Below are 8,161 nucleotides of genomic sequence, written 5' to 3'. Positions count from 1 at the left end.
GATTTTCTGTTTTATTTAATGGAAGGAGAGGTTACCGATTTCACTGGCTCCGCTAATCCAAATGAAATGTCAAAATGAGACGAAATAGCCTATTTATCGCTTCTGTATGTTTCAGAATGTATTGTGGGATATCAAAACAGTTCATTTGGGTTACTAACGCTGGATTTCGTGTTGGGTATCAAAACAGTGGGCAAGGGCAATGTGTCATCCTAAATGAATATAATTCAATTCAATTCTATATGTTTCGATATTGGCACGTAGAGTACGAATATCTTGAACATCGGACCGAAACCTCCTGTCAAAATTTCCGCTCCCCATTACGCGAATAGCGGAAAAGCATGTAAAACGTATACCAAGGTCGTGGACCCTCTAGAGGCCTCATTTTTTCAGATTTAGACGAAACTTATAAGATGGGTTTAATATTGGTACTGATCGGAAATTCCGTGCCAGAGTTATGGCCCCTGGCGTTTACTTAAAATGTGAAATACGTACCAATTTTGTGGATCCTTTGCCTTGGCGCATCGGAATCCCGTGCACAAGTTATGCCCTATGCCATATGATTTAGATAAAACTTAAAATATATGTTAATGATCGAACGTACTTAAATGAGCTCGATTTTAGTACGCATCGGACATTCCGTGCATGAGCTATAGCCCTGCCTTTTACGAAAATCGTGAAATATGTATAAATGTTGTAGGCTTTCAGAGGCCACTATTTTTCACCGATTCAGATAAAACTGAACATATGTGTTAAGGATCACAGATCTCGGATGAGTCTGATTTTAATACGCATCGAATCGGATTTTTCCCCAAAACTTTGTGGATGCAGTACAGGCTATATTTTCGGGACCATAAGGGGACGAACCATATTGATAAACAGCGTTCCGCAACCTTTCGTTCCAGAATTATGCCCCCTTCTTCGAAAACCTTGTGAATACAATGGAGGCAACAGTTTGTAACAGATGTTTTTTTTTTCAGATTTAATGTGAAGCATTTGGTTCATCAAAAGAAGAACCCTATCGATATTGAGCTTATATTGCAAACTTCCGTTCCGGAGTTACGTCATTTCCCGAAAACCTACTGAAGAGAGAGAGGCAACAGTTTTTATTGGATTAATTTTAGATTTGGAAATGAAATGAAATGAAATGTGATTTAACGTCCTAGTGTTTTGCTCCAACTGGCTAATGAAGACGACCATACGCTATCGGGGAACTTTTGCGGCACTACGGCCTACTCTTATATCAAATTCCAACTGCCAAGGGATCTTTAACGGAAAGCCAATGTGTATACGGGACCTTGGTTTTTCGTACAATCCGAATGACTATACGCTGTCCCTTGCCAGACCCTCGGTCCTGCACCACTGACAAGGGGGGCCACGCTGGAAAATCCCGATGAACTTAATAGGTCATCGCGGAGATCGAACACGGGACCTCTAGGTTAGCGGGCCAAAGTCTTACCCACCGAGTCATCGTGGCCCCTATTTCAAATTTGGTGTGTAGCATTGTGGTCATGAGGGGATGAACCGTTCTGTGACATTCCGTTCCTAAGACTTTAACAGATTTTTTTTCTAATTCGATGTGAAGAATCAGGACAACGAGAGAATGAGCCGTATTGATTTACCTTATTCTCTGTACATAGCCCAGCTTAGGCATGGGCTTGAGGGGCCCAGGCCCAGGGCCCCGCGGTTCAGGGAAAAAAGAGAAAAAAATAAAATTAAATCCATCTAGCGGCGCGAGGGCGGAAACTGTACTATTCCTCAACCTTCTCGGTTATCGGGGATTTCATTTGTTATAAATAGTTCCCCGTCGTCATTGTATGCCATTCGGGACTGAATAGATTTCGTATGTGATCACATATTATGTGATTATTCTTGTATTACAGACCGTTTAATTTTGTGTTACACATGCGTGCCATTCAAAAGGATATGAAATAATCTTTTCGTCGCGTTAGAGGCCGCGCGATTCTAGTCAGGTCCAGGGCCCCACTCCGATTAAACTGTACTTTGTCTGTACATTTATTCCACAATGTGGGCGTATCTTGCATGGCAACATTTTGTTTTATTACTATTATATTAGTAACTGACACAAAAAGAAAAGGGATATATTTGAAAAGTAACAAATCAAAAAATATATTTAATATTATTTGGTTATGTTCCTTTATTTGTCCTTGATAGAAGCGATTTTTAGCAGTCATGGCGGCTTGATGAATAGGCGCTGGCTAACTAGCTATGGAGTTCCCGGGTTGAATCACGGCATTGGCCAAAGACGTTCTTCTTTGGGATTGTCGAGCTATGTTTCTACTGTGGTGCATTGGTGGGGGGGGGGGGCATGCAACTGCAAGAAGCTCCACCTAGTCGTTTTAGTGGGCAGAGGTCCCGTCTGCACGTTAGCGTACACGTGAAATTAAACGCTTGTAGGTCGTAAATTCGATGTGGATCAATTTGGGTAAAAACATTGGTAAAATAATTGTGATCGACAGGGGTAAAGGCTAAAACCTAAGGCCCATAGCAGATTTCGCCACACGAGACAATCTGATTAAAACACAGATCCAATTTCGTTTCGTTTTTATAGTTCAAAATTTCGATTTTACTTGTCTTTACTACACTTGGATCTGGAGCGTTTGACCTTTTTTGCGCGGAACTGTGGGTAGACACTAGCGGCAATAGAAATGAAAACAAAGCAAAAGTAGATAAAAAAAAAATACATGGCGGTCGCTAATTAGTTAATAGAATGACTGACGTAATCGGGTCAAATGTCGCTTGCTTGGTACCTGACGTCATAGACCGTGAACTCCCGCTATAACTTGTAGGCCATCGAAAGTATAAAATACGAAACGAAATATAGATCTATATTTTAATTAGATTGGTCACGAGATGTGCTTAGGGTTAGGACACGCGATTGTTGACAAGATTGTACGCTAGGGTGAGGGTTAGTCCTATATAGTCCTCACCCTTTGTACATCTCGTCACCTATGACGAAATCTGCAATGGTCCTTAGCTTTTAGCCCTAACTGATCGATCGAAAGGTGTGAGTTAACATTAAACTATACAATCTGGAAACAAATTGAAAGAAAACGAAATCTGGGGCCTGTTTCACGAAATTTTATCTAAAGATAAAATCTAAATTTTAGTAAATACTTCAATTTTGATTGGCTAAGCACTAAAATCAATCTAATATTATCCAATCAAATTACTAAAATTTGTATTTTATCTTAGTTAAAATTTCGTGAAACAAGCCCCTGATTTTAATATATTTTGGAAGCTACGAAGTTATCAGTGTTTTATTAATATATAAATATATTTATTTAAAACTTACATCAAAATATCCTAAATGACCTAATTATATAACATCTATATATAGATATCACGTCATCAGATAAATTAGTTTCGTTTTTTACTAAAATATCTTCATAAATATATCTACTATATAGGTGTTATAAATTTATCTATTATATAAGTGTTACCAATACATCTAACGGTGTTACAAATATATCTATAAGTGTTTGTCATTTTGCGGTTTTACACAGGCTAGAGGTTATACATAGCCGTTTGGCCCTAGAGATTTACAGGTCCCTCAACATAGGCCATGCTAAAGTAAGCTAATTTATAGAGTCAATGCAATTCTGGGAAATACTTTATCATTATTAGTTATGAACAGTCTTAAAAATGTACCACTTTCGGCGTGTTTGGTCTGTTTAAATACATCCATTGGGGTATCTAGTGAGTAAAAATATCAATTTCATCATTCGGAATTAACAGCCCTTAAATTTTAATAACCAGTTCTCGACTTCGCCAAGGTTATACCAAAATGGACCTCGACCTCCCTCATAAACGACAACCCCGTTAAGAATGATAAAAAGTCTCTCGGGCAAAGCCGCATAGGCTGCATTAGCCTCGTTTTCCATTGTATCCAAGACAACGGGAGATTCTACACCAGCTTCCAACAAAAGACCTGCTGCCTGTATCCGGTCTTGTAATGTCACGTGTTGTTTGTAGTCATATTCTGTATCCGAAGTTACACGCCATCCATCATTAGGATGAGCTTCCTCGATGTAAATTGTCAAAAAGTCAATATCATCAGCAAAGTTTCGTACTAATTCGTTGAATTTCCGTAACTTTGCCATGAACGGGGGTCAGGTACAGCTACCAAAGTTCAACACAAGAGGTCGCCCTTTCTTCATGAAATCCAATAGGAAGTGTTTCTTTGACCCATCTGACGACACTAGAGCAACGTTTGGAGCCATTTTGTTCAGTTCTGCTGTCTTGAAAGCTTCCAAAATATTTGTATGAAAGGCATTTGTGAACATTTTCCAGCCGAAAAAGGAGTCCAGTGTAATATCCTTTTTATTAGCCCCGTCCATCATGGAAGTCATTTGTTTTTTAAGGAGACGTTGTATTGGTGGAATAAAGTAGGCAATGGTCATTAGGGTCACACTAATGATGAAACCTAAAAGTGCCTTTGTTACCCGCCAGCATATCGTTAACTTCCTGGAAAGATTCTCCATTTTAGGTATTTGCTTGGTCTAGTAAGCTACCATATCTGCAAGAAACGAAATGGAATTTAACGTGGTTTAACGTCAATCTGGTTAAAACACAGATCCTATTTCGTTTCGTTTTTATAGTTCAAAATTTCATCTTACTTGTCTTTACTACACTTGGATCTGAAAGAGTTGTTATTTAACTCGTGTTCTGAATGGTGTCAGGGATAAGCCAATGAAACGGTCTGTCACGGCGAGCTTTAGGCGTGTTTTGCAGTGAATTGTGTGTAATCCACTAGTAACATCAATGCTGATTGGTTAATCAAATGTCTGACATCATCGGGTCATAAGTCGGTCTTTTGACCCCTGACATGACCTATCGCTATAACTTGTCAGATCTTCATGTAGTGTAGGCCATCGAAGGTATAAAAAACGAAACGAAATATTGATTTGTATTTTAATCAGATTGGGTTTAACGTCTTACGGTTCTGCTCCGACTGGGATAAAGAAGACTGATATGTGATATCCAATCATTAGTATCCCTTGATAATGTAAATTGAAAGAGAAATGAAATGGGGTGTCACGTCCTAATTTTCTACGCACGCAGTATACTATGAGGGTAAATATTGTCCGGACAGCGGCGTTTGCGCCTACTCCTCACCGAATTCCACCTTTCAAAGTTTCGTTTGCGTGTACACTTCAGACCCAACGCAGGGGCGGATTGGGGCCGGGAAAATTTTGAAAAATGAACCCCAAATATGCGATTTGGTGGCATATCTGATTATAATCTCTGTCAAATAGTATATCTCATAAATCAATTAATTAAGGTTTTTTAGACGAATTGGACAAAATTATTTTTTTCAGTTTTTTGTCCGACCGGCCCATCGGGCGATCGCCCGATCGCCCGATGGCCCAATCCGCCCCTGACCCAACGTAATGCCACCATCTTGAAACAAAATAGAGTCTTCCTCCCTCTGTCGACTCTTTGGGTGTGGGGGGTGAGGGCAAATACTGTAGTAGCTTGATTTATGATCCGTGTAACCAATGTACACCGATCATAAATCAAATGAGTCTTATATATCAAATAATTATATAGAGAGGTTGCCAGGAAACGAAACACATGTCTACAACAGCTGAGACGTCTCATGAACATAAACATTGTGTATAAATTTCAAATGATTCGGATAACTTCACCTTCTAGAGAGTCCACAAGAGTTTTTCAATTAAAGCAAGGGCGAAAACACCGACAGTAATTATCCAAAATCGTTGTCAATGGGATTCTCCGTTTCGTGAATATGAAAACTGTATTTTTTTTTTGGGGGGGGGGGCCCACTTTACTCGTCTACCCATCTGCCCTCCCCCGTCTAGTTGTTTTTTTCACCACTGGGTAGGAAAACGGTTTAGCCTCAGCATGTCAGGTTTATTCTATACCCATGGTACTCCAACGATACTTAAACATCATGATTTTAGTTCAGAATACGTTTTGGACGGTATTACTGACCAGATAACATATCACGCCCCCCCCCCCCCCCATCTCCAACAAACATCCACAACTCCTCAACAAACTGATTAAATAAAGTACATACCTTTATCAGTAGTCTGTACAGTCACCCTTTTAACATAAGATTCAGCACAGACTTTAGTCTGTCGATATCTAGTGGCTATTATTTATTTGTACTATAGAACTTTCTGTGTACGGTGATCTGTTTAGGCCACTTTGCGATTCACCTTTGTGGCACGTCACCCTTTTCAATGATTCATAATCTGCGTTGCCTTTTATAAACCTGCAATCGATCAAGAAATTTAAAATCAACAAGGAGAACTGATTTTTAGTGTCAATACAAGGGGCGGTTCTAATTTTAATTCCAAGGTCAGTAAGTAGAACGGTGTTTACAGCGTGAACAGTGACTCAAGGGTCAATAAGGAGGACGCTGTTAGAAATGAATTTAGAGTCAATAAATCGTGTGGTTCCAACTAGTAAATCTGAGGTCATTAGGGAGAACGGGTGTGAACAACCAATCTCGGATCTACAGGAGGAACGTGGCGAACACTGAATCTCGGTTCTGTTCTTAATGTGTCTTTGCATACGGTTCATTCGTGGATCTGTCAAGTAGAGCGGACTGTGTGCCAGAGGCCCCTGAGCGTGACACTGTAAATCCCACAACCCCTCCCCGCGATGTATTCAAATCAGAATTGACATGCCATCAATTTAGTGACGTATGCTGGATTTCCAAACGGGGATGAAAATGGTAAGAAATAAAATGGGGTATATCGTCCTACTTTCAGCTCCATCTGGGTAGGGTTGGATTAAAGGGGTACTGACCGGGATGCAGACAGGGGCCTCAACCTCAATATTAAAGGGACATCCAATTTAGTTTTAAAAACATTTTTTTTTGTACCATAAATTAATATGTCATTTATTATGTTGTACATGTTTCTGCTGCATCTGGGCAGGGCCGGATTAAAGGGGTATCGACCGGGCTGCAGCCAGGGTCCCCAATATTAAAGGGAAATCCAATTTAGTTATAAAAACAATTTTTTGTACCATAAAGAAATATGTCATTTATTATGTTGTACATGTTTCTGACAAATAAATATATCTATATAGCATACTGACTTCGGGGTTTCGTCCCATGCGAACTACTATGCTCTTCCTTGCCAGACCCTTCGTCCTGCACGACACCGCAGCCAACACCGGTATGAACCCCATGACCTCCAGATTACCTAAATTCATATTAGTGGGGTGTATATGGGACGCAATTTAATGCCCCCCCCCCCCACACACACCGTTATTTCATTTTGAATGTATAATTAATAAATTATTAGGAATCCCCAAATAATTATACATTTCCAGTGATTTTGTCGTTATTATCGCCCATTTACGATAAAGTTTGCGGGATACAAAATTTGACATAAAATATATCAAAGGTAAAGATACGATAAAACTGTAAAATCTTGCACCTTTATAAATGAAATAATGATTACATTTAAGTAATGAACGTTCATATATAGTTTTAATATCACGTGACCGATATTCAAATTTTTGAACTTTCAGGTTTGTAATTAATGTACGCAGTTTTATGTCATTGTAACGGTCAGCTACGGTGGCTCATAGGTGACATCACAACTTTATGAATGGTCATTGTAAAATATGCGTTTCGAGCACAGTTAGACAAAATTTACCTTTGCCAGATAACGAATGGTATTTGATAGAGAATCCTGGAATTAACGCTTGAGTATCGCACAAACAAAGGTAGATTGCTCTAAACAATAAATTTCCACTAGTTTGGCGCGAAAGCGTCACAAGCGAGCAAGGGTTAAAGATACTTTCCTGCAAAGGTAAATAGTTTCAGAAATCAAGCATAAGGTTGTAGAGGATTCAAGACAACAAAACTAAAATGCTACAGATATATTTATTAATACATGTACATAATAGAAAAAAAAACCCATGGAAACTGTTTAATACATTCCGCTACATAACATGATCGGCATATCAACAGTAACAGGATGAGTAATTTAAAGAGCTAGTTCGACCAGAAACCTTTCAGTGTTGTTTATCTGCCTTTCAAATGATTGCAAAAATACCTTAATTACGCTAGCTCATAAACATCAGCTGAGTTAAGCTAGTTTCACACATCAGTTCAATATGTTTTACAGAGTATTACGAAAGTCTTCTAATATATCTG

General features: G+C 39.1%; 1 long non-coding RNA gene across 1 annotated transcript; it reads right to left on the bottom strand.

Moving 5' to 3' along the window:
* Positions 1-4,009: 4,009 nt before the first annotated feature.
* On the bottom strand, positions 4,010-6,931 carry LOC126818325 (uncharacterized). Its single transcript, XR_007679200.2, has 2 exons — positions 6,062-6,931; positions 4,010-4,537 (listed from the first exon to the last, which is right to left on the bottom strand). It is a non-coding gene; the product is annotated as an uncharacterized LOC126818325 (long non-coding RNA).
* Positions 6,932-8,161: the final 1,230 nt, after the last annotated feature.

Source organism: Patella vulgata, chromosome 4, assembly GCF_932274485.2.
Source record: "Patella vulgata chromosome 4, xgPatVulg1.2, whole genome shotgun sequence".
Taxonomy (NCBI): Eukaryota; Metazoa; Mollusca; class Gastropoda; family Patellidae; genus Patella; species Patella vulgata.
The sequence above is the reverse complement of the archived record's forward strand: the minus strand, read 5'-3'. Positions and strand labels throughout refer to the sequence as shown.